Consider the following 27,908-nt stretch of genomic DNA (forward strand, 5'->3'; position numbering starts at 1 on the left):
TGGCGGCGGCGGCCTGGCTGGGCTGCTGGTGCCTCCATGTAGAGCTGCCGCCGAGCCCAGGCAAAGTGCCGCTATCGAAGCGATTGCCTTTGGTGACATCTTTTGCAATAACGACTGCGCGAATCGACGGTATCTCGTAAGGAAGGAAAGAGCAGCAGCTGCCGCCGAGCCCAGGCGCCGTGCCGAACACGCAGAAGGTCCCCGGCTCGATTGCGGGCGGAAACCCGTTTTCGTCGCACTCAGCAAGACACTTGCTACGATCTCTACTGTGACCATTTAAATCAACTTCAAACGTTCCATCAGCAGGGTGCACATGGCTCAAATGAAACATGAAACGGTTTCAGAACTGGTTGTCGGATTTTAGCGCTGACTTGGAGGCCTGGAAATGCGCGAAACAGCCGCCGCCATGCGATTTGTTACCACACCGTTGTACAAAACGCAAGGGCTCGTCCGGGATTTGAACCCGGGACCTCCTGCACCCGAAGCAGGAATCATACCCCTAGACCAACGAGCCTATTCGTTCCGAAAACGCACTGCATGTGAATGACGCCACCTTTGATGGTCTCACCATGTAGGGCTGCAGCTCAGCCAGCGTTCTCCCTGTCTGTCGCGGTTGGATTGTTTTCACCGACGTCTTTTACTGCAGGAACTTCACGAATCGGAGGGAGCTCGTAGCCGATGCCCTTGCTAACACAGAAGAAAAACTGTTGCTATTACGAGTCTCCGGGTGGTACATGAAAAGAACCGTCGTTTCCGTGGTGTAGCGGTTATCACGTCTGCTTTACACGCAGAAGGTGCCCGGTTCGATGCCGGGCGGGAACACAACAATTTTAATCTATATTTCGGATTTCATTTCCGAGATGACCTCACGTCCGCGTATGCAGAGACAAGCAATGTTGTATGCTAGACGGATAGGGCGTCATTTTACTGTCAAATACTGTAGCTCTCTTATTGCACCGGTATTTGGTAACTGAGAACGCCCCTAGCTCCATTATGGCTGGCAAAATTTATAATCCGGTTCTTCAGGGCTACTTCAAGTGCGCTTGCTACTGGCTTTCCTGAGCTCACCCTACTCGCCTTGTCACAGCTCTGTCAAAGTGTGATGCTAACTAATAATGAGAAACTCTTAGCCACGCTCAATCTTACATGCCACCCCTTGGTTGTTGCCGTCGCTAGTAAGATGAGGGTAGACTGTCGCACAATTAAGCTGAATCTCCACTCACGGTGCACATATCCCGCAAAGACAACCTTGTTTTCCGTTGCATGCAAAATTACCGTCTGCCTTTCTGCCGAATTACACCTACGTACTTTACTGGCGCCGCATTCTTGTTATATCCACGTGCTATAACAGGCATCTACTCTTCATTGAGGAGCTGCAACCGGGGCTGAGTTCCACCTACGCTTCAGCACGGTCAAAATGGCAGGGCTCGTCCGGGATTTGAACCCGGGACCTCCTGCACCCAAAGCAGGAATCATACCCCTAGACCAACGAGCCACCTGGCTGGAGCAGTCAAGTTAATCCCAAGTAGTGGGCCTCACAGGGAACACAAACTTTCACGCGAATTCGCAAGATAAACGCTTTCTGCAGGCAGCACTCACCACTGTTGAGAAGAATATTAAAGGCAACGAATAAAAAGCGAAATAACTTCATCGAGCACTGCTTATGAACAGCCGGCAGTGCCTCAGTTTCGGTATGTGCTTTCTCAGGGTTAAGAGGAGGCGAATGCACTAAACAAAAGAACATCGGGAAACCAAGCACCAACTCATAACGAAAAGATTGCAAAATATACTGCAAGCAAAATTTCCAGAAGACGGATACTGAAGACGCCGCAGACAAAAGAATTATTCTATGCAGTAACGATTATCTAGGAAGCGTGAATTGCATGTGCTGCTCCACCACACAACTTCTTTTGATACTGTTTTACTTATTCTAAATTTTCATTACCTGATCGTCTCTAAAATACTGTGCGGTTATCACCTGGTTTCCAACAGCGATAGTAGTAAGAAAATCGACTACAATGTCTTTCAAAGTAGGTCAGACACAAAAAAAAAAAAAATCGGAGCTGCGTGTAGCTCATGTCATTCTGCTTTCAATCGTGAATCTCCGGCTGGGAGTAGTGGCGTACTTCTGTAATCCAAGCTTCTGGGAGTCCGTTGTGTGGGAGAGATCTGGAAACAACTACAGATTCGACCGTTCCACGAGCTCAGGAACGGCCGCGATGCCTTCATCGAGCTCTGCAGATCGACAGATGATAGTGTGGAAATTTCGACAAGCGGTGGCTAAGGGTAAAGAGAAGCCAAACGCACTAAACACAAGAAAGTCGGGAAACCGAAGCACACAACTCATAACGAAAAGATTGTGGAATGCAGTGCGAAAGCAAAACTTCGAGAAGACCAACTCCGAAGCCATCGGCGAGCTAGGAATTATTGCGCACAAGAAGCGATCATGTAGGAAGAGCGAGCCGAGGCTGTCGCTCGACCACACAATAAATTTTTGCTTAATCCCAATTTGCAGTACCGGTTCGACACTAGAATACTGCGCCTTGGTTCTTCCAAAAGCGATAGTAATAAGCACGTCGACTGCAGTGTCATTTGGGGTAGTGAGTCAGACATGGAGAGGATATGGGGCGGGTGGAATATGCAACAACAGGGGCATTGCAGGGCGGCCGCCGGCTCCTTGCGCTGTGGCGCACCGGTGGCGGCGGCGGCCTGGCTGGGCTGCTGGTGCCTCCATGTAGAGCTGCCGCCGAGCCCAGGCAAAGTGCCGCTATCGAAGCGATTGCCTTTGGTGACATCTTTTGCAATAACGACTGCGCGAATCGACGGTATCTCGTAAGGAAGGAAAGAGCAGCAGCTGCCGCCGAGCCCAGGCGCCGTGCCGAACACGCAGAAGGTCCCCGGCTCGATTGCGGGCGGAAACCCGTTTTCGTCGCACTCAGCAAGACACTTGCTACGATCTCTACTGTGACCATTTAAATCAACTTCAAACGTTCCATCAGCAGGGTGCACATGGCTCAAATGAAACATGAAACGGTTTCAGAACTGGTTGTCGGATTTTAGCGCTGACTTGGAGGCCTGGAAATGCGCGAAACAGCCGCCGCCATGCGATTTGTTACCACACCGTTGTACAAAACGCAAGGGCTCGTCCGGGATTTGAACCCGGGACCTCCTGCACCCGAAGCAGGAATCATACCCCTAAACCAACGAGCCTATTCGTTCCGAAAACGCACTGCATGTGAATGACGCCACCTTTGATGGTCTCACCATGTAGGGCTGCAGCTCAGCCAGCGTTCTCCCTGTCTGTCGCGGTTGGATTGTTTTCATCGACGTCTTTTACTGCAGGAACTTCACGAATCGGAGGGAGCTCGTAGCCGATGCCCTTGCTAACACAGAAGAAAAACTGTTGCTATTACGAGTCTCCGGGTGGTACATGAAAAGAACCGTCGTTTCCGTGGTGTAGCGGTTATCACGTCTGCTTTACACGCAGAAGGTGCCCGGTTCGATGCCGGGCGGGAACACAATCAATTTTAATCTATATTTCGGATTTCATTTCCGAGATGACCTCACGTCCGCGTATGCAGAGACAAGCAATGTTGTATGCTAGACGGATAGGGCGTCATTTTACTGTCAAATACTGTAGCTCTCTTATTGCACCGGTATTTGGTAACTGAGAACGCCCCTAGCTCCATTATGGCTGGCAAAATTTATAATCCGGTTCTTCAGGGCTACTTCAAGTGCGCTTGCTACTGGCTTTCCTGAGCTCACCCTACTCGCCTTGTCACAGCTCTGTCAAAGTGTGATGCTAACTAATAATGAGAAACTCTTAGCCACGCTCAATCTTACATGCCACCCCTTGGTTGTTGCCGTCGCTAGTAAGATGAGGGTAGACTGTCGCACAATTAAGCTGAATCTCCACTCACGGTGCACATATCCCGCAAAGACAACCTTGTTTTCCGTTGCATGCAAAATTACCGTCTGCCTTTCTGCCGAATTACACCTACGTACTTTACTGGCGCCGCATTCTTGTTATATCCACGTGCTATAACAGGCATCTACTCTTCATTGAGGAGCTGCAACCGGGGCTGAGTTCCACCTACGCTTCAGCACGGTCAAAATGGCAGGGCTCGTCCGGGATTTGAACCCGGGACCTCCTGCACCCAAAGCAGGAATCATACCCCTAGACCAACGAGCCACCTGGCTGGAGCAGTCAAGTTAATCCCAAGTAGTGGGCCTCACAGGGAACACAAACTTTCACGCGAATTCGCAAGATAAACGCTTTCTGCAGGCAGCACTCACCACTGTTGAGAAGAATATTAAAGGCAACGAATAAAAAGTGAAATAACTTCATCGAGCACTGCTTATGAACAGCCGGCAGTGCCTCAGTTTCGGTATGTGCTTTCTCAGGGTTAAGAGGAGGCGAATGCACTAAACAAAAGAACATCGGGAAACCAAGCACCAACTCATAACGAAAAGATTGCAAAATATACTGCAAGCAAAATTTCCAGAAGACGGATACTGAAGACGCCGCAGACAAAAGAATTATTCTATGCAGTAACGATTATCTAGGAAGCGTGAATTGCATGTGCTGCTCCACCACACAACTTCTTTTGATACTGTTTTACTTATTCTAAATTTTCATTACCTGATCGTCTCTAAAATACTGTGCGGTTATCACCTGGTTTCCAACAGCGATAGTAGTAAGAAAATCGACTACAATGTCTTTCAAAGTAGGTCAGACACAAAAAAAAAAAAAAATCGGAGCTGCGTGTAGCTCATGTCATTCTGCTTTCAATCGTGAATCTCCGGCTTGGAGTAGTGGCGTACTTCTGTAATCCAAGCTTCTGGGAGTCCGTTGTGTGGGAGAGATCTGGAAACAACTACAGATTCGACCGTTCCACGAGCTCAGGAACGGCCGCGATGCCTTCATCGAGCTCTGCAGATCGACAGATGATAGTGTGGAAATTTCGACAAGCGGTGGCTAAGGGTAAAGAGAAGCCAAACGCACTAAACACAAGAAAGTCGGGAAACCGAAGCACACAACTCATAACGAAAAGATTGTGGAATGCAGTGCGAAAGCAAAACTTCGAGAAGACCAACTCCGAAGCCATCGGCGAGCTAGGAATTATTCCGCACAAGAAGCGATCATGTAGGAAGAGCGAGCCGAGGCTGTCGCTCGACCACACAATAAATTTTTGCTTAATCCCAATTTGCAGTACCGGTTCGACACTAGAATACTGCGCCTTGGTTCTTCCAAAAGCGATAGTAATAAGCACGTCGACTGCAGTGTCATTTGGGGTAGTGAGTCAGACATGGAGAGGATATGGGGCGGGTGGAATATGCAGCAACAGGGGCATTGCAGGGCGGCCGCCGGCTCCTTGCGCTGTGGCGCACCGGTGGCGGCGGCGGCCTGGCTGGGCTGCTGGTGCCTCCATGTAGAGCTGCCGCCGAGCCCAGGCAAAGTGCCGCTATCGAAGCGATTGCCTTTGGTGACATCTTTTGCAATAACGACTGCGCGAATCGACGGTATCTCGTAAGGAAGGAAAGAGCAGCAGCTGCCGCCGAGCCCAGGCGCCGTGCCGAACACGCAGAAGGTCCCCGGCTCGATTGCGGGCGGAAACCCGTTTTCGTCGCACTCAGCAAGACACTTGCTACGATCTCTACTGTGACCATTTAAATCAACTTCAAACGTTCCATCAGCAGGGTGCACATGGCTCAAATGAAACATGAAACGGTTTCAGAACTGGTTGTCGGATTTTAGCGCTGACTTGGAGGCCTGGAAATGCGCGAAACAGCCGCCGCCATGCGATTTGTTACCACACCGTTGTACAAAACGCAAGGGCTCGTCCGGGATTTGAACCCGGGACCTCCTGCACCCGAAGCAGGAATCATACCCCTAGACCAACGAGCCTATTCGTTCCGAAAACGCACTGCATGTGAATGACGCCACCTTTGATGGTCTCACCATGTAGGGCTGCAGCTCAGCCAGCGTTCTCCCTGTCTGTCGCGGTTGGATTGTTTTCACCGACGTCTTTTACTGCAGGAACTTCACGAATCGGAGGGAGCTCGTAGCCGATGCCCTTGCTAACACAGAAGAAAAACTGTTGCTATTACGAGTCTCCGGGTGGTACATGAAAAGAACCGTCGTTTCCGTGGTGTAGCGGTTATCACGTCTGCTTTACACGCAGAAGGTGCCCGGTTCGATGCCGGGCGGGAACACAACAATTTTAATCTATATTTCGGATTTCATTTCCGAGATGACCTCACGTCCGCGTATGCAGAGACAAGCAATGTTGTATGCTAGACGGATAGGGCGTCATTTTACTGTCAAATACTGTAGCTCTCTTATTGCACCGGTATTTGGTAACTGAGAACGCCCCTAGCTCCATTATGGCTGGCAAAATTTATAATCCGGTTCTTCAGGGCTACTTCAAGTGCGCTTGCTACTGGCTTTCCTGAGCTCACCCTACTCGCCTTGTCACAGCTCTGTCAAAGTGTGATGCTAACTAATAATGAGAAACTCTTAGCCACGCTCAATCTTACATGCCACCCCTTGGTTGTTGCCGTCGCTAGTAAGATGAGGGTAGACTGTCGCACAATTAAGCTGAATCTCCACTCACGGTGCACATATCCCGCAAAGACAACCTTGTTTTCCGTTGCATGCAAAATTACCGTCTGCCTTTCTGCCGAATTACACCTACGTACTTTACTGGCGCCGCATTCTTGTTATATCCACGTGCTATAACAGGCATCTACTCTTCATTGAGGAGCTGCAACCGGGGCTGAGTTCCACCTACGCTTCAGCACGGTCAAAATGGCAGGGCTCGTCCGGGATTTGAACCCGGGACCTCCTGCACCCAAAGCAGGAATCATACCCCTAGACCAACGAGCCACCTGGCTGGAGCAGTCAAGTTAATCCCAAGTAGTGGGCCTCACAGGGAACACAAACTTTCACGCGAATTCGCAAGATAAACGCTTTCTGCAGGCAGCACTCACCACTGTTGAGAAGAATATTAAAGGCAACGAATAAAAAGTGAAATAACTTCATCGAGCACTGCTTATGAACAGCCGGCAGTGCCTCAGTTTCGGTATGTGCTTTCTCAGGGTTAAGAGGAGGCGAATGCACTAAACAAAAGAACATCGGGAAACCAAGCACCAACTCATAACGAAAAGATTGCAAAATATACTGCAAGCAAAATTTCCAGAAGACGGATACTGAAGACGCCGCAGACAAAAGAATTATTCTATGCAGTAACGATTATCTAGGAAGCGTGAATTGCATGTGCTGCTCCACCACACAACTTCTTTTGATACTGTTTTACTTATTCTAAATTTTCATTACCTGATCGTCTCTAAAATACTGTGCGGTTATCACCTGGTTTCCAACAGCGATAGTAGTAAGAAAATCGACTACAATGTCTTTCAAAGTAGGTCAGACACAAAAAAAAAAAAAAATCGGAGCTGCGTGTAGCTCATGTCATTCTGCTTTCAATCGTGAATCTCCGGCTTGGAGTAGTGGCGTACTTCTGTAATCCAAGCTTCTGGGAGTCCGTTGTGTGGGAGAGATCTGGAAACAACTACAGATTCGACCGTTCCACGAGCTCAGGAACGGCCGCGATGCCTTCATCGAGCTCTGCAGATCGACAGATGATAGTGTGGAAATTTCGACAAGCGGTGGCTAAGGGTAAAGAGAAGCCAAACGCACTAAACACAAGAAAGTCGGGAAACCGAAGCACACAACTCATAACGAAAAGATTGTGGAATGCAGTGCGAAAGCAAAACTTCGAGAAGACCAACTCCGAAGCCATCGGCGAGCTAGGAATTATTCCGCACAAGAAGCGATCATGTAGGAAGAGCGAGCCGAGGCTGTCGCTCGACCACACAATAAATTTTTGCTTAATCCCAATTTGCAGTACCGGTTCGACACTAGAATACTGCGCCTTGGTTCTTCCAAAAGCGATAGTAATAAGCACGTCGACTGCAGTGTCATTTGGGGTAGTGAGTCAGACATGGAGAGGATATGGGGCGGGTGGAATATGCAGCAACAGGGGCATTGCAGGGCGGCCGCCGGCTCCTTGCGCTGTGGCGCACCGGTGGCGGCGGCGGCCTGGCTGGGCTGCTGGTGCCTCCATGTAGAGCTGCCGCCGAGCCCAGGCAAAGTGCCGCTATCGAAGCGATTGCCTTTGGTGACATCTTTTGCAATAACGACTGCGCGAATCGACGGTATCTCGTAAGGAAGGAAAGAGCAGCAGCTGCCGCCGAGCCCAGGCGCCGTGCCGAACACGCAGAAGGTCCCCGGCTCGATTGCGGGCGGAAACCCGTTTTCGTCGCACTCAGCAAGACACTTGCTACGATCTCTACTGTGACCATTTAAATCAACTTCAAACGTTCCATCAGCAGGGTGCACATGGCTCAAATGAAACATGAAACGGTTTCAGAACTGGTTGTCGGATTTTAGCGCTGACTTGGAGGCCTGGAAATGCGCGAAACAGCCGCCGCCATGCGATTTGTTACCACACCGTTGTACAAAACGCAAGGGCTCGTCCGGGATTTGAACCCGGGACCTCCTGCACCCGAAGCAGGAATCATACCCCTAGACCAACGAGCCTATTCGTTCCGAAAACGCACTGCATGTGAATGACGCCACCTTTGATGGTCTCACCATGTAGGGCTGCAGCTCAGCCAGCGTTCTCCCTGTCTGTCGCGGTTGGATTGTTTTCACCGACGTCTTTTACTGCAGGAACTTCACGAATCGGAGGGAGCTCGTAGCCGATGCCCTTGCTAACACAGAAGAAAAACTGTTGCTATTACGAGTCTCCGGGTGGTACATGAAAAGAACCGTCGTTTCCGTGGTGTAGCGGTTATCACGTCTGCTTTACACGCAGAAGGTGCCCGGTTCGATGCCGGGCGGGAACACAACAATTTTAATCTATATTTCGGATTTCATTTCCGAGATGACCTCACGTCCGCGTATGCAGAGACAAGCAATGTTGTATGCTAGACGGATAGGGCGTCATTTTACTGTCAAATACTGTTGCTCTCTTATTGCACCGGTATTTGGTAACTGAGAACGCCCCTAGCTCCATTATGGCTGGCAAAATTTATAATCCGGTTCTTCAGGGCTACTTCAAGTGCGCTTGCTACTGGCTTTCCTGAGCTCACCCTACTCGCCTTGTCACAGCTCTGTCAAAGTGTGATGCTAACTAATAATGAGAAACTCTTAGCCACGCTCAATCTTACATGCCACCCCTTGGTTGTTGCCGTCGCTAGTAAGATGAGGGTAGACTGTCGCACAATTAAGCTGAATCTCCACTCACGGTGCACATATCCCGCAAAGACAACCTTGTTTTCCGTTGCATGCAAAATTACCGTCTGCCTTTCTACCGAATTACACCTACGTACTTTACTGGCGCCGCATTCTTGTTATATCCACGTGCTATAACAGGCATCTACTCTTCATTGAGGAGCTGCAACCGGGGCTGAGTTCCACCTACGCTTCAGCACGGTCAAAATGGCAGGGCTCGTCCGGGATTTGAACCCGGGACCTCCTGCACCCAAAGCAGGAATCATACCCCTAGACCAACGAGCCACCTGGCTGGAGCAGTCAAGTTAATCCCAAGTAGTGGGCCTCACAGGGAACACAAACTTTCACGCGAATTCGCAAGATAAACGCTTTCTGCAGGCAGCACTCACCACTGTTGAGAAGAATATTAAAGGCAACGAATAAAAAGTGAAATAACTTCATCGAGCACTGCTTATGAACAGCCGGCAGTGCCTCAGTTTCGGTATGTGCTTTCTCAGGGTTAAGAGGAGGCGAATGCACTAAACAAAAGAACATCGGGAAACCAAGCACCAACTCATAACGAAAAGATTGCAAAATATACTGCAAGCAAAATTTCCAGAAGACGGATACTGAAGACGCCGCAGACAAAAGAATTATTCTATGCAGTAACGATTATCTAGGAAGCGTGAATTGCATGTGCTGCTCCACCACACAACTTCTTTTGATACTGTTTTACTTATTCTAAATTTTCATTACCTGATCGTCTCTAAAATACTGTGCGGTTATCACCTGGTTTCCAACAGCGATAGTAGTAAGAAAATCGACTACAATGTCTTTCAAAGTAGGTCAGACACAAAAAAAAAAAAAAATCGGAGCTGCGTGTAGCTCATGTCATTCTGCTTTCAATCGTGAATCTCCGGCTTGGAGTAGTGGCGTACTTCTGTAATCCAAGCTTCTGGGAGTCCGTTGTGTGGGAGAGATCTGGAAACAACTACAGATTCGACCGTTCCACGAGCTCAGGAACGGCCGCGATGCCTTCATCGAGCTCTGCAGATCGACAGATGATAGTGTGGAAATTTCGACAAGCGGTGGCTAAGGGTAAAGAGAAGCCAAACGCACTAAACACAAGAAAGTCGGGAAACCGAAGCACACAACTCATAACGAAAAGATTGTGGAATGCAGTGCGAAAGCAAAACTTCGAGAAGACCAACTCCGAAGCCATCGGCGAGCTAGGAATTATTCCGCACAAGAAGCGATCATGTAGGAAGAGCGAGCCGAGGCTGTCGCTCGACCACACAATAAATTTTTGCTTAATCCCAATTTGCAGTACCGGTTCGACACTAGAATACTGCGCCTTGGTTCTTCCAAAAGCGATAGTAATAAGCACGTCGACTGCAGTGTCATTTGGGGTAGTGAGTCAGACATGGAGAGGATATGGGGCGGGTGGAATATGCAGCAACAGGGGCATTGCAGGGCGGCCGCCGGCTCCTTGCGCTGTGGCGCACCGGTGGCGGCGGCGGCCTGGCTGGGCTGCTGGTGCCTCCATGTAGAGCTGCCGCCGAGCCCAGGCAAAGTGCCGCTATCGAAGCGATTGCCTTTGGTGACATCTTTTGCAATAACGACTGCGCGAATCGACGGTATCTCGTAAGGAAGGAAAGAGCAGCAGCTGCCGCCGAGCCCAGGCGCCGTGCCGAACACGCAGAAGGTCCCCGGCTCGATTGCGGGCGGAAACCCGTTTTCGTCGCACTCAGCAAGACACTTGCTACGATCTCTACTGTGACCATTTAAATCAACTTCAAACGTTCCATCAGCAGGGTGCACATGGCTCAAATGAAACATGAAACGGTTTCAGAACTGGTTGTCGGATTTTAGCGCTGACTTGGAGGCCTGGAAATGCGCGAAACAGCCGCCGCCATGCGATTTGTTACCACACCGTTGTACAAAACGCAAGGGCTCGTCCGGGATTTGAACCCGGGACCTCCTGCACCCGAAGCAGGAATCATACCCCTAGACCAACGAGCCTATTCGTTCCGAAAACGCACTGCATGTGAATGACGCCACCTTTGATGGTCTCACCATGTAGGGCTGCAGCTCAGCCAGCGTTCTCCCTGTCTGTCGCGGTTGGATTGTTTTCACCGACGTCTTTTACTGCAGGAACTTCACGAATCGGAGGGAGCTCGTAGCCGATGCCCTTGCTAACACAGAAGAAAAACTGTTGCTATTACGAGTCTCCGGGTGGTACATGAAAAGAACCGTCGTTTCCGTGGTGTAGCGGTTATCACGTCTGCTTTACACGCAGAAGGTGCCCGGTTCGATGCCGGGCGGGAACACAACAATTTTAATCTATATTTCGGATTTCATTTCCGAGATGACCTCACGTCCGCGTATGCAGAGACAAGCAATGTTGTATGCTAGACGGATAGGGCGTCATTTTACTGTCAAATACTGTAGCTCTCTTATTGCACCGGTATTTGGTAACTGAGAACGCCCCTAGCTCCATTATGGCTGGCAAAATTTATAATCCGGTTCTTCAGGGCTACTTCAAGTGCGCTTGCTACTGGCTTTCCTGAGCTCACCCTACTCGCCTTGTCACAGCTCTGTCAAAGTGTGATACTAACTAATAATCAGAAACTCTTAGCCACGATCAATCTTACATGCCACCCCTTGGTTGTTGCCGTCGCTAGTAAGATGAGGGTAGACTGTCGCACAATTAAGCTGAATCTCCACTCACGGTGCACATATCCCGCAACGACAACCTTGTTTTCCGTTGCATGCAAAATTACCGTCTGCCTTTCTACCGAATTACACCTACGTACTTTACTGGCGCCGCATTCTTGTTATATCCACGTGCTATAACAGGCATCTACTCTTCATTGAGGAGCTGCAACCGGGGCTGAGTTCCACCTACGCTTCAGCACGATCAAAATGGCAGGGCTCGTCCGGGATTTGAACCCGGGACCTCCTGCACCCAAAGCAGGAATCATACCCCTAGACCAACGAGCCACCTGGCTGGAGCTGTCAAGTTAATCCCAAGTAGTGGGCCTCACAGGGAACACAAACTTTTACGCGAATTCGCAAGATAAACGCTTTCTGCAGGCAGCACTCACCACTGTTGAGAAGAATATTAAAGGCAACGAATAAAAAGCGAAATAACCTCATCGAGCACTGCTTATGAACAGCCGGCAGTGCCTCAGTTTCGGTATGTGCTTTCTCAGGGTTAAGAGGAGGCGAATGCACTAAACAAAAGAACATCGGGAAACCAAGCACCAACTCATAACGAAAAGATTGCAAAATGTACTGCAAGCAAAATTTCCAGAAGACGGATACTGAAGACGCCGCAGACAAAAGAATTATTCTATGCAGTAACGATTATCTAGGAAGCGTGAATTGCATGTGCTGCTCCACCACACAACTTCTTTTGATACTGTTTTACTTATTCTAAATTTTCGTTACCTGATCGTCTCTAAAATACTGTGCGGTTATCACCTGGTTTCCAACAGCGATAGTAGTAAGAAAATCGACTACAATGTCTTTCAAAGTAGGTCAGACACAAAAAAAAAAAAAAATCGGAGCTGCGTGTAGCTCATGTCATTCTGCTTTCAATCGTGAATCTCCGGCTGGGAGTAGTGGCGTACTTCTGTAATCCAAGCTTCTGGGAGTCCGTTGTGTGGGAGAGATCTGGAAACAACTACAGATTCGACCGTTCCACGAGCTCAGGAACGGCCGCGATGCCTTCATCGAGCTCTGCAGATCGACAGATGATAGTGTGGAAATTTCGACAAGCGGTGGCTAAGGGTTAAGAGAAGCCAAACGCACTAAACACAAGAAAGTCGGGAAACCGAAGCACACAACTCATAACGAAAAGATTGTGGAATGCAGTGCGAAAGCAAAACTTCGAGAAGACCAACTCCGAAGCCATAGGCGAGCTAGGAATTATTCCGCACAAGAAGCGATCATGTAGGAAGAGCGAGCCGAGGCTGTCGCTCGACCACACAATAAATTTTTGCTTAATCCCAATTTGCAGTACCGGTTCGACACTAGAATACTGCGCCTTGGTTCTTCCAAAAGCGATAGTAATAAGCACGTCGACTGCAGTGTCATTTGGGGTAGTGAGTCAGACATGGAGAGGATATGGGGCGGGTGGAATATGCAACAACAGGGGCATTGCAGGGCGGCCGCCGGCTCCTTGCGCTGTGGCGCACCGGTGGCGGCGGCGGCCTGGCTGGGCTGCTGGTGCCTCCATGTAGAGCTGCCGCCGAGCCCAGGCAAAGTGCCGCTAACGAAGCGATTGCCTTTGGTGACATCTTTTGCAATAACGACTGCGCGAATCGACGGTATCTCGTAAGGAAGGAAAGAGCAGCAGCTGCCGCCGAGCCCAGGCGCCGTGCCGAACACGCAGAAGGTCCCCGGCTCGATTGCGGGCGGAAACCCGTTTTCGTCGCACTCAGCAAGACACTTGCTACGATCTCCACTGTGACCATTTAAATCAACTTCAAACGTTCCATCAGCAGGGTGCACATGGCTCAAATGAAACATGAAACGGTTTCAGAACTGGTTGTCGGATTTTAGCGCTGACTTGGAGGCCTGGAAATGCGCGAAACAGCCGCCGCCATGCGATTTGTTACCACACCGTTGTACAAAACGCAAGGGCTCGTCCGGGATTTGAACCCGGGACCTCCTGCACCCGAAGCAGGAATCATACCCCTAAACCAACGAGCCTATTCGTTCCGAAAACGCACTGCATGTGAATGACGCCACCTTTGATGGTCTCACCATGTAGGGCTGCAGCTCAGCCAGCGTTCTCCCTGTCTGTCGCGGTTGGATTGTTTTCATCGACGTCTTTTACTGCAGGAACTTCACGAATCGGAGGGAGCTCGTAGCCGATGCCCTTGCTAACACAGAAGAAAAACTGTTGCTATTACGAGTCTCCGGGTGGTACATGAAAAGAACCGTCGTTTCCGTGGTGTAGCGGTTATCACGTCTGCTTTACACGCAGAAGGTGCCCGGTTCGATGCCGGGCGGGAACACAACAATTTTAATCTATATTTCGGATTTCATTTCCGAGATGACCTCACGTCCGCGTATGCAGAGACAAGCAATGTTGTATGCTAGACGGATAGGGCGTCATTTTACTGTCAAATACTGTAGCTCTCTTATTGCACCGGTATTTGGTAACTGAGAACGCCCCTAGCTCCATTATGGCTGGCAAAATTTATAATCCGGTTCTTCAGGGCTACTTCAAGTGCGCTTGCTACTGGCTTTCCTGAGCTCACCCTACTCGCCTTGTCACAGCTCTGTCAAAGTGTGATACTAACTAATAATCAGAAACTCTTAGCCACGATCAATCTTACATGCCACCCCTTGGTTGTTGCCGTCGCTAGTAAGATGAGGGTAGACTGTCGCACAATTAAGCTGAATCTCCACTCACGGTGCACATATCCCGCAACGACAACCTTGTTTTCCGTTGCATGCAAAATTACCGTCTGCCTTTCTACCGAATTCCACCTACGTACTTTACTGGCGCCGCATTCTTGTTATATCCACGTGCTATAACAGGCATCTACTCTTCATTGAGGAGCTGCAACCGGGGCTGAGTTCCACCTACGCTTCAGCACGATCAAAATGGCAGGGCTCGTCCGGGATTTGAACCCGGGACCTCCTGCACCCAAAGCAGGAATCATACCCCTAGACCAACGAGCCACCTGGCTGGAGCTGTCAAGTTAATCCCAAGTAGTGGGCCTCACAGGGAACACAAACTTTTACGCGAATTCGCAAGATAAACGCTTTCTGCAGGCAGCACTCACCACTGTTGAGAAGAATATTAAAGGCAACGAATAAAAAGCGAAATAACCTCATCGAGCACTGCTTATGAACAGCCGGCAGTGCCTCAGTTTCGGTATGTGCTTTCTCAGGGTTAAGAGGAGGCGAATGCACTAAACAAAAGAACATCGGGAAACCAAGCACCAACTCATAACGAAAAGATTGCAAAATGTACTGCAAGCAAAATTTCCAGAGGACGGATACTGAAGACGCCGCAGACAAAAGAATTATTCTATGCAGTAACGATTATCTAGGAAGCGTGAATTGCATGTGCTGCTCCACCACACAACTTCTTTTGATACTGTTTTACTTATTCTAAATTTTCATTACCTGATCGTCTCTAAAATACTGTGCGGTTATCACCTGGTTTCCAACAGCGATAGTAGTAAGAAAATCGACTACAATGTCTTTCAAAGTAGGTCAGACACAAAAAAAAAAAAAAAATCGGAGCTGCGTGTAGCTCATGTCATTCTGCTTTCAATCGTGAATCTCCGGCTGGGAGTAGTGGCGTACTTCTGTAATCCAAGCTTCTGGGAGTCCGTTGTGTGGGAGAGATCTGGAAACAACTACAGATTCGACCGTTCCACGAGCTCAGGAACGGCCGCGATGCCTTCATCGAGCTCTGCAGATCGACAGATGATAGTGTGGAAATTTCGACAAGCGGTGGCTAAGGGTTAAGAGAAGCCAAACGCACTAAACACAAGAAAGTCGGGAAACCGAAGCACACAACTCATAACGAAAAGATTGTGGAATGCAGTGCGAAAGCAAAACTTCGAGAAGACCAACTCCGAAGCCATAGGCGAGCTAGGAATTATTCCGCACAAGAAGCGATCATGTAGGAAGAGCGAGCCGAGGCTGTCGCTCGACCACACAATAAATTTTTGCTTAATCCCAATTTGCAGTACCGGTTCGACACTAGAATACTGCGCCTTGGTTCTTCCAAAAGCGATAGTAATAAGCACGTCGACTGCAGTGTCATTTGGGGTAGTGAGTCAGACATGGAGAGGATATGGGGCGGGTGGAATATGCAACAACAGGGGCATTGCAGGGCGGCCGCCGGCTCCTTGCGCTGTGGCGCACCGGTGGCGGCGGCGGCCTGGCTGGGCTGCTGGTGCCTCCATGTAGAGCTGCCGCCGAGCCCAGGCAAAGTGCCGCTAACGAAGCGATTGCCTTTGGTGACATCTTTTGCAATAACGACTGCGCGAATCGACGGTATCTCGTAAGGAAGGAAAGAGCAGCAGCTGCCGCCGAGCCCAGGCGCCGTGCCGAACACGCAGAAGGTCCCCGGCTCGATTGCGGGCGGAAACCCGTTTTCGTCGCACTCAGCAAGACACTTGCTACGATCTCTACTGTGACCATTTAAATCAACTTCAAACGTTCCATCAGCAGGGTGCACATGGCTCAAATGAAACATGAAACGGTTTCAGAACTGGTTGTCGGATTTTAGCGCTGACTTGGAGGCCTGGAAATGCGCGAAACAGCCGCCGCCATGCGATTTGTTACCACACCGTTGTACAAAACGCAAGGGCTCGTCCGGGATTTGAACCCGGGACCTCCTGCACCCGAAGCAGGAATCATACCCCTAAACCAACGAGCCTATTCGTTCCGAAAACGCACTGCATGTGAATGACGCCACCTTTGATGGTCTCACCATGTAGGGCTGCAGCTCAGCCAGCGTTCTCCCTGTCTGTCGCGGTTGGATTGTTTTCATCGACGTCTTTTACTGCAGGAACTTCACGAATCGGAGGGAGCTCGTAGCCGATGCCCTTGCTAACACAGAAGAAAAACTGTTGCTATTACGAGTCTCCGGGTGGTACATGAAAAGAACCGTCGTTTCCGTGGTGTAGCGGTTATCACGTCTGCTTTACACGCAGAAGGTGCCCGGTTCGATGCCGGGCGGGAACACAACAATTTTAATCTATATTTCGGATTTCATTTCCGAGATGACCTCACGTCCGCGTATGCAGAGACAAGCAATGTTGTATGCTAGACGGATAGGGCGTCATTTTACTGTCAAATACTGTAGCTCTCTTATTGCACCGGTATTTGGTAACTGAGAACGCCCCTAGCTCCATTATGGCTGGCAAAATTTATAATCCGGTTCTTCAGGGCTACTTCAAGTGCGCTTGCTACTGGCTTTCCTGAGCTCACCCTACTCGCCTTGTCACAGCTCTGTCAAAGTGTGATACTAACTAATAATCAGAAACTCTTAGCCACGATCAATCTTACATGCCACCCCTTGGTTGTTGCCGTCGCTAGTAAGATGAGGGTAGACTGTCGCACAATTAAGCTGAATCTCCACTCACGGTGCACATATCCCGCAACGACAACCTTGTTTTCCGTTGCATGCAAAATTACCGTCTGCCTTTCTACCGAATTCCACCTACGTACTTTACTGGCGCCGCATTCTTGTTATATCCACGTGCTATAACAGGCATCTACTCTTCATTGAGGAGCTGCAACCGGGGCTGAGTTCCACCTACGCTTCAGCACGATCAAAATGGCAGGGCTCGTCCGGGATTTGAACCCGGGACCTCCTGCACCCAAAGCAGGAATCATACCCCTAGACCAACGAGCCACCTGGCTGGAGCTGTCAAGTTAATCCCAAGTAGTGGGCCTCACAGGGAACACAAACTTTTACGCGAATTCGCAAGATAAACGCTTTCTGCAGGCAGCACTCACCACTGTTGAGAAGAATATTAAAGGCAACGAATAAAAAGCGAAATAACCTCATCGAGCACTGCTTATGAACAGCCGGCAGTGCCTCAGTTTCGGTATGTGCTTTCTCAGGGTTAAGAGGAGGCGAATGCACTAAACAAAAGAACATCGGGAAACCAAGCACCAACTCATAACGAAAAGATTGCAAAATGTACTGCAAGCAAAATTTCCAGAAGACGGATACTGAAGACGCCGCAGACAAAAGAATTATTCTATGCAGTAACGATTATCTAGGAAGCGTGAATTGCATGTGCTGCTCCACCACACAACTTCTTTTGATACTGTTTTACTTATTCTAAATTTTCATTACCTGATCGTCTCTAAAATACTGTGCGGTTATCACCTGGTTTCCAACAGCGATAGTAGTAAGAAAATCGACTACAATGTCTTTCAAAGTAGGTCAGACACAAAAAAAAAAAAAAAATCGGAGCTGCGTGTAGCTCATGTCATTCTGCTTTCAATCGTGAATCTCCGGCTGGGAGTAGTGGCGTACTTCTGTAATCCAAGCTTCTGGGAGTCCGTTGTGTGGGAGAGATCTGGAAACAACTACAGATTCGACCGTTCCACGAGCTCAGGAACGGCCGCGATGCCTTCATCGAGCTCTGCAGATCGACAGATGATAGTGTGGAAATTTCGACAAGCGGTGGCTAAGGGTTAAGAGAAGCCAAACGCACTAAACACAAGAAAGTCGGGAAACCGAAGCACACAACTCATAACGAAAAGATTGTGGAATGCAGTGCGAAAGCAAAACTTCGAGAAGACCAACTCCGAAGCCATAGGCGAGCTAGGAATTATTCCGCACAAGAAGCGATCATGTAGGAAGAGCGAGCCGAGGCTGTCGCTCGACCACACAATAAATTTTTGCTTAATCCCAATTTGCAGTACCGGTTCGACACTAGAATACTGCGCCTTGGTTCTTCCAAAAGCGATAGTAATAAGCACGTCGACTGCAGTGTCATTTGGGGTAGTGAGTCAGACATGGAGAGGATATGGGGCGGGTGGAATATGCAACAACAGGGGCATTGCAGGGCGGCCGCCGGCTCCTTGCGCTGTGGCGCACCGGTGGCGGCGGCGGCCTGGCTGGGCTGCTGGTGCCTCCATGTAGAGCTGCCGCCGAGCCCAGGCAAAGTGCCGCTAACGAAGCGATTGCCTTTGGTGACATCTTTTGCAATAACGACTGCGCGAATCGACGGTATCTCGTAAGGAAGGAAAGAGCAGCAGCTGCCGCCGAGCCCAGGCGCCGTGCCGAACACGCAGAAGGTCCCCGGCTCGATTGCGGGCGGAAACCCGTTTTCGTCGCACTCAGCAAGACACTTGCTACGATCTCTACTGTGACCATTTAAATCAACTTCAAACGTTCCATCAGCAGGGTGCACATGGCTCAAATGAAACATGAAACGGTTTCAGAACTGGTTGTCGGATTTTAGCGCTGACTTGGAGGCCTGGAAATGCGCGAAACAGCCGCCGCCATGCGATTTGTTACCACACCGTTGTACAAAACGCAAGGGCTCGTCCGGGATTTGAACCCGGGACCTCCTGCACCCGAAGCAGGAATCATACCCCTAAACCAACGAGCCTATTCGTTCCGAAAACGCACTGCATGTGAATGACGCCACCTTTGATGGTCTCACCATGTAGGGCTGCAGCTCAGCCAGCGTTCTCCCTGTCTGTCGCGGTTGGATTGTTTTCATCGACGTCTTTTACTGCAGGAACTTCACGAATCGGAGGGAGCTCGTAGCCGATGCCCTTGCTAACACAGAAGAAAAACTGTTGCTATTACGAGTCTCCGGGTGGTACATGAAAAGAACCGTCGTTTCCGTGGTGTAGCGGTTATCACGTCTGCTTTACACGCAGAAGGTGCCCGGTTCGATGCCGGGCGGGAACACAACAATTTTAATCTATATTTCGGATTTCATTTCCGAGATGACCTCACGTCCGCGTATGCAGAGACAAGCAATGTTGTATGCTAGACGGATAGGGCGTCATTTTACTGTCAAATACTGTAGCTCTCTTATTGCACCGGTATTTGGTAACTGAGAACGCCCCTAGCTCCATTATGGCTGGCAAAATTTATAATCCGGTTCTTCAGGGCTACTTCAAGTGCGCTTGCTACTGGCTTTCCTGAGCTCACCCTACTCGCCTTGTCACAGCTCTGTCAAAGTGTGATACTAACTAATAATCAGAAACTCTTAGCCACGATCAATCTTACATGCCACCCCTTGGTTGTTGCCGTCGCTAGTAAGATGAGGGTAGACTGTCGCACAATTAAGCTGAATCTCCACTCACGGTGCACATATCCCGCAACGACAACCTTGTTTTCCGTTGCATGCAAAATTACCGTCTGCCTTTCTACCGAATTCCACCTACGTACTTTACTGGCGCCGCATTCTTGTTATATCCACGTGCTATAACAGGCATCTACTCTTCATTGAGGAGCTGCAACCGGGGCTGAGTTCCACCTACGCTTCAGCACGATCAAAATGGCAGGGCTCGTCCGGGATTTGAACCCGGGACCTCCTGCACCCAAAGCAGGAATCATACCCCTAGACCAACGAGCCACCTGGCTGGAGCTGTCAAGTTAATCCCAAGTAGTGGGCCTCACAGGGAACACAAACTTTTACGCGAATTCGCAAGATAAACGCTTTCTGCAGGCAGCACTCACCACTGTTGAGAAGAATATTAAAGGCAACGAATAAAAAGCGAAATAACCTCATCGAGCACTGCTTATGAACAGCCGGCAGTGCCTCAGTTTCGGTATGTGCTTTCTCAGGGTTAAGAGGAGGCGAATGCACTAAACAAAAGAACATCGGGAAACCAAGCACCAACTCATAACGAAAAGATTGCAAAATGTACTGCAAGCAAAATTTCCAGAAGACGGATACTGAAGACGCCGCAGACAAAAGAATTATTCTATGCAGTAACGATTATCTAGGAAGCGTGAATTGCATGTGCTGCTCCACCACACAACTTCTTTTGATACTGTTTTACTTATTCTAAATTTTCATTACCTGATCGTCTCTAAAATACTGTGCGGTTATCACCTGGTTTCCAACAGCGATAGTAGTAAGAAAATCGACTACAATGTCTTTCAAAGTAGGTCAGACACAAAAAAAAAAAAAAAATCGGAGCTGCGTGTAGCTCATGTCATTCTGCTTTCAATCGTGAATCTCCGGCTGGGAGTAGTGGCGTACTTCTGTAATCCAAGCTTCTGGGAGTCCGTTGTGTGGGAGAGATCTGGAAACAACTACAGATTCGACCGTTCCACGAGCTCAGGAACGGCCGCGATGCCTTCATCGAGCTCTGCAGATCGACAGATGATAGTGTGGAAATTTCGACAAGCGGTGGCTAAGGGTTAAGAGAAGCCAAACGCACTAAACACAAGAAAGTCGGGAAACCGAAGCACACAACTCATAACGAAAAGATTGTGGAATGCAGTGCGAAAGCAAAACTTCGAGAAGACCAACTCCGAAGCCATAGGCGAGCTAGGAATTATTCCGCACAAGAAGCGATCATGTAGGAAGAGCGAGCCGAGGCTGTCGCTCGACCACACAATAAATTTTTGCTTAATCCCAATTTGCAGTACCGGTTCGACACTAGAATACTGCGCCTTGGTTCTTCCAAAAGCGATAGTAATAAGCACGTCGACTGCAGTGTCATTTGGGGTAGTGAGTCAGACATGGAGAGGATATGGGGCGGGTGGAATATGCAACAACAGGGGCATTGCAGGGCGGCCGCCGGCTCCTTGCGCTGTGGCGCACCGGTGGCGGCGGCGGCCTGGCTGGGCTGCTGGTGCCTCCATGTAGAGCTGCCGCCGAGCCCAGGCAAAGTGCCGCTAACGAAGCGATTGCCTTTGGTGACATCTTTTGCAATAACGACTGCGCGAATCGACGGTATCTCGTAAGGAAGGAAAGAGCAGCAGCTGCCGCCGAGCCCAGGCGCCGTGCCGAACACGCAGAAGGTCCCCGGCTCGATTGCGGGCGGAAACCCGTTTTCGTCGCACTCAGCAAGACACTTGCTACGATCTCTACTGTGACCATTTAAATCAACTTCAAACGTTCCATCAGCAGGGTGCACATGGCTCAAATGAAACATGAAACGGTTTCAGAACTGGTTGTCGGATTTTAGCGCTGACTTGGAGGCCTGGAAATGCGCGAAACAGCCGCCGCCATGCGATTTGTTACCACACCGTTGTACAAAACGCAAGGGCTCGTCCGGGATTTGAACCCGGGACCTCCTGCACCCGAAGCAGGAATCATACCCCTAAACCAACGAGCCTATTCGTTCCGAAAACGCACTGCATGTGAATGACGCCACCTTTGATGGTCTCACCATGTAGGGCTGCAGCTCAGCCAGCGTTCTCCCTGTCTGTCGCGGTTGGATTGTTTTCATCGACGTCTTTTACTGCAGGAACTTCACGAATCGGAGGGAGCTCGTAGCCGATGCCCTTGCTAACACAGAAGAAAAACTGTTGCTATTACGAGTCTCCGGGTGGTACATGAAAAGAACCGTCGTTTCCGTGGTGTAGCGGTTATCACGTCTGCTTTACACGCAGAAGGTGCCCGGTTCGATGCCGGGCGGGAACACAACAATTTTAATCTATATTTCGGATTTCATTTCCGAGATGACCTCACGTCCGCGTATGCAGAGACAAGCAATGTTGTATGCTAGACGGATAGGGCGTCATTTTACTGTCAAATACTGTAGCTCTCTTATTGCACCGGTATTTGGTAACTGAGAACGCCCCTAGCTCCATTATGGCTGGCAAAATTTATAATCCGGTTCTTCAGGGCTACTTCAAGTGCGCTTGCTACTGGCTTTCCTGAGCTCACCCTACTCGCCTTGTCACAGCTCTGTCAAAGTGTGATACTAACTAATAATCAGAAACTCTTAGCCACGATCAATCTTACATGCCACCCCTTGGTTGTTGCCGTCGCTAGTAAGATGAGGGTAGACTGTCGCACAATTAAGCTGAATCTCCACTCACGGTGCACATATCCCGCAACGACAACCTTGTTTTCCGTTGCATGCAAAATTACCGTCTGCCTTTCTACCGAATTCCACCTACGTACTTTACTGGCGCCGCATTCTTGTTATATCCACGTGCTATAACAGGCATCTACTCTTCATTGAGGAGCTGCAACCGGGGCTGAGTTCCACCTACGCTTCAGCACGATCAAAATGGCAGGGCTCGTCCGGGATTTGAACCCGGGACCTCCTGCACCCAAAGCAGGAATCATACCCCTAGACCAACGAGCCACCTGGCTGGAGCTGTCAAGTTAATCCCAAGTAGTGGGCCTCACAGGGAACACAAACTTTTACGCGAATTCGCAAGATAAACGCTTTCTGCAGGCAGCACTCACCACTGTTGAGAAGAATATTAAAGGCAACGAATAAAAAGCGAAATAACCTCATCGAGCACTGCTTATGAACAGCCGGCAGTGCCTCAGTTTCGGTATGTGCTTTCTCAGGGTTAAGAGGAGGCGAATGCACTAAACAAAAGAACATCGGGAAACCAAGCACCAACTCATAACGAAAAGATTGCAAAATGTACTGCAAGCAAAATTTCCAGAAGACGGATACTGAAGACGCCGCAGACAAAAGAATTATTCTATGCAGTAACGATTATCTAGGAAGCGTGAATTGCATGTGCTGCTCCACCACACAACTTCTTTTGATACTGTTTTACTTATTCTAAATTTTCATTACCTGATCGTCTCTAAAATACTGTGCGGTTATCACCTGGTTTCCAACAGCGATAGTAGTAAGAAAATCGACTACAATGTCTTTCAAAGTAGGTCAGACACAAAAAAAAAAAAAAAAATCGGAGCTGCGTGTAGCTCATGTCATTCTGCTTTCAATCGTGAATCTCCGGCTGGGAGTAGTGGCGTACTTCTGTAATCCAAGCTTCTGGGAGTCCGTTGTGTGGGAGAGATCTGGAAACAACTACAGATTCGACCGTTCCACGAGCTCAGGAACGGCCGCGATGCCTTCATCGAGCTCTGCAGATCGACAGATGATAGTGTGGAAATTTCGACAAGCGGTGGCTAAGGGTTAAGAGAAGCCAAACGCACTAAACACAAGAAAGTCGGGAAACCGAAGCACACAACTCATAACGAAAAGATTGTGGAATGCAGTGCGAAAGCAAAACTTCGAGAAGACCAACTCCGAAGCCATAGGCGAGCTAGGAATTATTCCGCACAAGAAGCGATCATGTAGGAAGAGCGAGCCGAGGCTGTCGCTCGACCACACAATAAATTTTTGCTTAATCCCAATTTGCAGTACCGGTTCGACACTAGAATACTGCGCCTTGGTTCTTCCAAAAGCGATAGTAATAAGCACGTCGACTGCAGTGTCATTTGGGGTAGTGAGTCAGACATGGAGAGGATATGGGGCGGGTGGAATATGCAACAACAGGGGCATTGCAGGGCGGCCGCCGGCTCCTTGCGCTGTGGCGCACCGGTGGCGGCGGCGGCCTGGCTGGGCTGCTGGTGCCTCCATGTAGAGCTGCCGCCGAGCCCAGGCAAAGTGCCGCTAACGAAGCGATTGCCTTTGGTGACATCTTTTGCAATAACGACTGCGCGAATCGACGGTATCTCGTAAGGAAGGAAAGAGCAGCAGCTGCCGCCGAGCCCAGGCGCCGTGCCGAACACGCAGAAGGTCCCCGGCTCGATTGCGGGCGGAAACCCGTTTTCGTCGCACTCAGCAAGACACTTGCTACGATCTCTACTGTGACCATTTAAATCAACTTCAAACGTTCCATCAGCAGGGTGCACATGGCTCAAATGAAACATGAAACGGTTTCAGAACTGGTTGTCGGATTTTAGCGCTGACTTGGAGGCCTGGAAATGCGCGAAACAGCCGCCGCCATGCGATTTGTTACCACACCGTTGTACAAAACGCAAGGGCTCGTCCGGGATTTGAACCCGGGACCTCCTGCACCCGAAGCAGGAATCATACCCCTAAACCAACGAGCCTATTCGTTCCGAAAACGCACTGCATGTGAATGACGCCACCTTTGATGGTCTCACCATGTAGGGCTGCAGCTCAGCCAGCGTTCTCCCTGTCTGTCGCGGTTGGATTGTTTTCATCGACGTCTTTTACTGCAGGAACTTCACGAATCGGAGGGAGCTCGTAGCCGATGCCCTTGCTAACACAGAAGAAAAACTGTTGCTATTACGAGTCTCCGGGTGGTACATGAAAAGAACCGTCGTTTCCGTGGTGTAGCGGTTATCACGTCTGCTTTACACGCAGAAGGTGCCCGGTTCGATGCCGGGCGGGAACACAACAATTTTAATCTATATTTCGGATTTCATTTCCGAGATGACCTCACGTCCGCGTATGCAGAGACAAGCAATGTTGTATGCTAGACGGATAGGGCGTCATTTTACTGTCAAATACTGTAGCTCTCTTATTGCACCGGTATTTGGTAACTGAGAACGCCCCTAGCTCCATTATGGCTGGCAAAATTTATAATCCGGTTCTTCAGGGCTACTTCAAGTGCGCTTGCTACTGGCTTTCCTGAGCTCACCCTACTCGCCTTGTCACAGCTCTGTCAAAGTGTGATACTAACTAATAATCAGAAACTCTTAGCCACGATCAATCTTACATGCCACCCCTTGGTTGTTGCCGTCGCTAGTAAGATGAGGGTAGACTGTCGCACAATTAAGCTGAATCTCCACTCACGGTGCACATATCCCGCAACGACAACCTTGTTTTCCGTTGCATGCAAAATTACCGTCTGCCTTTCTACCGAATTCCACCTACGTACTTTACTGGCGCCGCATTCTTGTTATATCCACGTGCTATAACAGGCATCTACTCTTCATTGAGGAGCTGCAACCGGGGCTGAGTTCCACCTACGCTTCAGCACGATCAAAATGGCAGGGCTCGTCCGGGATTTGAACCCGGGACCTCCTGCACCCAAAGCAGGAATCATACCCCTAGACCAACGAGCCACCTGGCTGGAGCTGTCAAGTTAATCCCAAGTAGTGGGCCTCACAGGGAACACAAACTTTTACGCGAATTCGCAAGATAAACGCTTTCTGCAGGCAGCACTCACCACTGTTGAGAAGAATATTAAAGGCAACGAATAAAAAGCGAAATAACCTCATCGAGCACTGCTTATGAACAGCCGGCAGTGCCTCAGTTTCGGTATGTGCTTTCTCAGGGTTAAGAGGAGGCGAATGCACTAAACAAAAGAACATCGGGAAACCAAGCACCAACTCATAACGAAAAGATTGCAAAATGTACTGCAAGCAAAATTTCCAGAAGACGGATACTGAAGACGCCGCAGACAAAAGAATTATTCTATGCAGTAACGATTATCTAGGAAGCGTGAATTGCATGTGCTGCTCCACCACACAACTTCTTTTGATACTGTTTTACTTATTCTAAATTTTCATTACCTGATCGTCTCTAAAATACTGTGCGGTTATCACCTGGTTTCCAACAGCGATAGTAGTAAGAAAATCGACTACAATGTCTTTCAAAGTAGGTCAGACACAAAAAAAAAAAAAAATCGGAGCTGCGTGTAGCTCATGTCATTCTGCTTTCAATCGTGAATCTCCGGCTGGGAGTAGTGGCGTACTTCTGTAATCCAAGCTTCTGGGAGTCCGTTGTGTGGGAGAGATCTGGAAACAACTACAGATTCGACCGTTCCACGAGCTCAGGAACGGCCGCGATGCCTTCATCGAGCTCTGCAGATCGACAGATGATAGTGTGGAAATTTCGACAAGCGGTGGCTAAGGGTTAAGAGAAGCCAAACGCACTAAACACAAGAAAGTCGGGAAACCGAAGCACACAACTCATAACGAAAAGATTGTGGAATGCAGTGCGAAAGCAAAACTTCGAGAAGACCAACTCCGAAGCCATAGGCGAGCTAGGAATTATTCCGCACAAGAAGCGATCATGTAGGAAGAGCGAGCCGAGGCTGTCGCTCGACCACACAATAAATTTTTGCTTAATCCCAATTTGCAGTACCGGTTCGACACTAGAATACTGCGCCTTGGTTCTTCCAAAAGCGATAGTAATAAGCACGTCGACTGCAGTGTCATTTGGGGTAGTGAGTCAGACATGGAGAGGATATGGGGCGGGTGGAATATGCAACAACAGGGGCATTGCAGGGCGGCCGCCGGCTCCTTGCGCTGTGGCGCACCGGTGGCGGCGGCGGCCTGGCTGGGCTGCTGGTGCCTCCATGTAGAGCTGCCGCCGAGCCCAGGCAAAGTGCCGCTAACGAAGCGATTGCCTTTGGTGACATCTTTTGCAATAACGACTGCGCGAATCGACGGTATCTCGTAAGGAAGGAAAGAGCAGCAGCTGCCGCCGAGCCCAGGCGCCGTGCCGAACACGCAGAAGGTCCCCGGCTCGATTGCGGGCGGAAACCCGTTTTCGTCGCACTCAGCAAGACACTTGCTACGATCTCTACTGTGACCATTTAAATCAACTTCAAACGTTCCATCAGCAGGGTGCACATGGCTCAAATGAAACATGAAACGGTTTCAGAACTGGTTGTCGGATTTTAGCGCTGACTTGGAGGCCTGGAAATGCGCGAAACAGCCGCCGCCATGCGATTTGTTACCACACCGTTGTACAAAACGCAAGGGCTCGTCCGGGATTTGAACCCGGGACCTCCTGCACCCGAAGCAGGAATCATACCCCTAAACCAACGAGCCTATTCGTTCCGAAAACGCACTGCATGTGAATGACGCCACCTTTGATGGTCTCACCATGTAGGGCTGCAGCTCAGCCAGCGTTCTCCCTGTCTGTCGCGGTTGGATTGTTTTCATCGACGTCTTTTACTGCAGGAACTTCACGAATCGGAGGGAGCTCGTAGCCGATGCCCTTGCTAACACAGAAGAAAAACTGTTGCTATTACGAGTCTCCGGGTGGTACATGAAAAGAACCGTCGTTTCCGTGGTGTAGCGGTTATCACGTCTGCTTTACACGCAGAAGGTGCCCGGTTCGATGCCGGCGGGAACACAATCAATTTTAATCTATATTTCGGATTTCATTTCCGAGATGACCTCACGTCCGCGTATGCAGAGACAAGCAATGTTGTATGCTAGACGGATAGGGCGTCAATTATTTTACT

At 49.6% G+C, this 27,908-nt stretch overlaps 31 non-coding genes across 31 annotated transcripts; 10 read left to right on the forward strand and 21 right to left on the reverse strand.

Annotated features, from left to right (window-relative positions):
* Positions 1-442: 442 nt before the first annotated feature.
* On the reverse strand, positions 443-514 carry Trnap-cgg (transfer RNA proline (anticodon CGG)). The gene has a single exon. It is a non-coding gene; the product is annotated as a tRNA-Pro (tRNA).
* Positions 515-749: 235 nt separating this feature from the next.
* Positions 750-822, forward strand: Trnav-uac (transfer RNA valine (anticodon UAC)). The gene has a single exon. It is a non-coding gene; the product is annotated as a tRNA-Val (tRNA).
* A 601-nt stretch (positions 823-1,423) lies between these two features.
* Positions 1,424-1,495, reverse strand: Trnap-ugg (transfer RNA proline (anticodon UGG)). The gene has a single exon. It is a non-coding gene; the product is annotated as a tRNA-Pro (tRNA).
* Positions 1,496-3,138: 1,643 nt separating this feature from the next.
* Positions 3,139-3,210, reverse strand: Trnap-cgg (transfer RNA proline (anticodon CGG)). The gene has a single exon. It is a non-coding gene; the product is annotated as a tRNA-Pro (tRNA).
* A 235-nt stretch (positions 3,211-3,445) lies between these two features.
* On the forward strand, positions 3,446-3,518 carry Trnav-uac (transfer RNA valine (anticodon UAC)). The gene has a single exon. It is a non-coding gene; the product is annotated as a tRNA-Val (tRNA).
* A 602-nt stretch (positions 3,519-4,120) lies between these two features.
* Trnap-ugg (transfer RNA proline (anticodon UGG)) lies at positions 4,121-4,192 on the reverse strand. Its single transcript has one exon. It is a non-coding gene; the product is annotated as a tRNA-Pro (tRNA).
* Positions 4,193-5,836: 1,644 nt separating this feature from the next.
* On the reverse strand, positions 5,837-5,908 carry Trnap-cgg (transfer RNA proline (anticodon CGG)). The gene has a single exon. It is a non-coding gene; the product is annotated as a tRNA-Pro (tRNA).
* A 235-nt stretch (positions 5,909-6,143) lies between these two features.
* Trnav-uac (transfer RNA valine (anticodon UAC)) lies at positions 6,144-6,216 on the forward strand. The gene has a single exon. It is a non-coding gene; the product is annotated as a tRNA-Val (tRNA).
* A 601-nt stretch (positions 6,217-6,817) lies between these two features.
* Positions 6,818-6,889, reverse strand: Trnap-ugg (transfer RNA proline (anticodon UGG)). Its single transcript has one exon. It is a non-coding gene; the product is annotated as a tRNA-Pro (tRNA).
* A 1,644-nt stretch (positions 6,890-8,533) lies between these two features.
* Trnap-cgg (transfer RNA proline (anticodon CGG)) lies at positions 8,534-8,605 on the reverse strand. Its single transcript has one exon. It is a non-coding gene; the product is annotated as a tRNA-Pro (tRNA).
* A 235-nt stretch (positions 8,606-8,840) lies between these two features.
* Trnav-uac (transfer RNA valine (anticodon UAC)) lies at positions 8,841-8,913 on the forward strand. Its single transcript has one exon. It is a non-coding gene; the product is annotated as a tRNA-Val (tRNA).
* A 601-nt stretch (positions 8,914-9,514) lies between these two features.
* On the reverse strand, positions 9,515-9,586 carry Trnap-ugg (transfer RNA proline (anticodon UGG)). The gene has a single exon. It is a non-coding gene; the product is annotated as a tRNA-Pro (tRNA).
* Positions 9,587-11,230: 1,644 nt separating this feature from the next.
* On the reverse strand, positions 11,231-11,302 carry Trnap-cgg (transfer RNA proline (anticodon CGG)). The gene has a single exon. It is a non-coding gene; the product is annotated as a tRNA-Pro (tRNA).
* A 235-nt stretch (positions 11,303-11,537) lies between these two features.
* On the forward strand, positions 11,538-11,610 carry Trnav-uac (transfer RNA valine (anticodon UAC)). Its single transcript has one exon. It is a non-coding gene; the product is annotated as a tRNA-Val (tRNA).
* Positions 11,611-12,211: 601 nt separating this feature from the next.
* Trnap-ugg (transfer RNA proline (anticodon UGG)) lies at positions 12,212-12,283 on the reverse strand. Its single transcript has one exon. It is a non-coding gene; the product is annotated as a tRNA-Pro (tRNA).
* A 1,644-nt stretch (positions 12,284-13,927) lies between these two features.
* Positions 13,928-13,999, reverse strand: Trnap-cgg (transfer RNA proline (anticodon CGG)). Its single transcript has one exon. It is a non-coding gene; the product is annotated as a tRNA-Pro (tRNA).
* A 235-nt stretch (positions 14,000-14,234) lies between these two features.
* Trnav-uac (transfer RNA valine (anticodon UAC)) lies at positions 14,235-14,307 on the forward strand. Its single transcript has one exon. It is a non-coding gene; the product is annotated as a tRNA-Val (tRNA).
* A 601-nt stretch (positions 14,308-14,908) lies between these two features.
* On the reverse strand, positions 14,909-14,980 carry Trnap-ugg (transfer RNA proline (anticodon UGG)). Its single transcript has one exon. It is a non-coding gene; the product is annotated as a tRNA-Pro (tRNA).
* Positions 14,981-16,625: 1,645 nt separating this feature from the next.
* Trnap-cgg (transfer RNA proline (anticodon CGG)) lies at positions 16,626-16,697 on the reverse strand. Its single transcript has one exon. It is a non-coding gene; the product is annotated as a tRNA-Pro (tRNA).
* A 235-nt stretch (positions 16,698-16,932) lies between these two features.
* On the forward strand, positions 16,933-17,005 carry Trnav-uac (transfer RNA valine (anticodon UAC)). Its single transcript has one exon. It is a non-coding gene; the product is annotated as a tRNA-Val (tRNA).
* Positions 17,006-17,606: 601 nt separating this feature from the next.
* On the reverse strand, positions 17,607-17,678 carry Trnap-ugg (transfer RNA proline (anticodon UGG)). The gene has a single exon. It is a non-coding gene; the product is annotated as a tRNA-Pro (tRNA).
* Positions 17,679-19,323: 1,645 nt separating this feature from the next.
* On the reverse strand, positions 19,324-19,395 carry Trnap-cgg (transfer RNA proline (anticodon CGG)). Its single transcript has one exon. It is a non-coding gene; the product is annotated as a tRNA-Pro (tRNA).
* Positions 19,396-19,630: 235 nt separating this feature from the next.
* Positions 19,631-19,703, forward strand: Trnav-uac (transfer RNA valine (anticodon UAC)). Its single transcript has one exon. It is a non-coding gene; the product is annotated as a tRNA-Val (tRNA).
* A 601-nt stretch (positions 19,704-20,304) lies between these two features.
* Positions 20,305-20,376, reverse strand: Trnap-ugg (transfer RNA proline (anticodon UGG)). Its single transcript has one exon. It is a non-coding gene; the product is annotated as a tRNA-Pro (tRNA).
* Positions 20,377-22,021: 1,645 nt separating this feature from the next.
* Trnap-cgg (transfer RNA proline (anticodon CGG)) lies at positions 22,022-22,093 on the reverse strand. Its single transcript has one exon. It is a non-coding gene; the product is annotated as a tRNA-Pro (tRNA).
* Positions 22,094-22,328: 235 nt separating this feature from the next.
* Trnav-uac (transfer RNA valine (anticodon UAC)) lies at positions 22,329-22,401 on the forward strand. Its single transcript has one exon. It is a non-coding gene; the product is annotated as a tRNA-Val (tRNA).
* Positions 22,402-23,002: 601 nt separating this feature from the next.
* Positions 23,003-23,074, reverse strand: Trnap-ugg (transfer RNA proline (anticodon UGG)). The gene has a single exon. It is a non-coding gene; the product is annotated as a tRNA-Pro (tRNA).
* A 1,646-nt stretch (positions 23,075-24,720) lies between these two features.
* On the reverse strand, positions 24,721-24,792 carry Trnap-cgg (transfer RNA proline (anticodon CGG)). Its single transcript has one exon. It is a non-coding gene; the product is annotated as a tRNA-Pro (tRNA).
* Positions 24,793-25,027: 235 nt separating this feature from the next.
* Trnav-uac (transfer RNA valine (anticodon UAC)) lies at positions 25,028-25,100 on the forward strand. Its single transcript has one exon. It is a non-coding gene; the product is annotated as a tRNA-Val (tRNA).
* A 601-nt stretch (positions 25,101-25,701) lies between these two features.
* Trnap-ugg (transfer RNA proline (anticodon UGG)) lies at positions 25,702-25,773 on the reverse strand. The gene has a single exon. It is a non-coding gene; the product is annotated as a tRNA-Pro (tRNA).
* Positions 25,774-27,417: 1,644 nt separating this feature from the next.
* Trnap-cgg (transfer RNA proline (anticodon CGG)) lies at positions 27,418-27,489 on the reverse strand. The gene has a single exon. It is a non-coding gene; the product is annotated as a tRNA-Pro (tRNA).
* Between the last annotated feature and the right edge of the window lie 419 nt (positions 27,490-27,908).

The sequence above is a fragment of the Schistocerca serialis genome, unplaced genomic scaffold (genome assembly GCF_023864345.2).
Source record: "Schistocerca serialis cubense isolate TAMUIC-IGC-003099 unplaced genomic scaffold, iqSchSeri2.2 HiC_scaffold_988, whole genome shotgun sequence".
Taxonomy (NCBI): Eukaryota; Metazoa; Arthropoda; class Insecta; order Orthoptera; family Acrididae; genus Schistocerca; species Schistocerca serialis.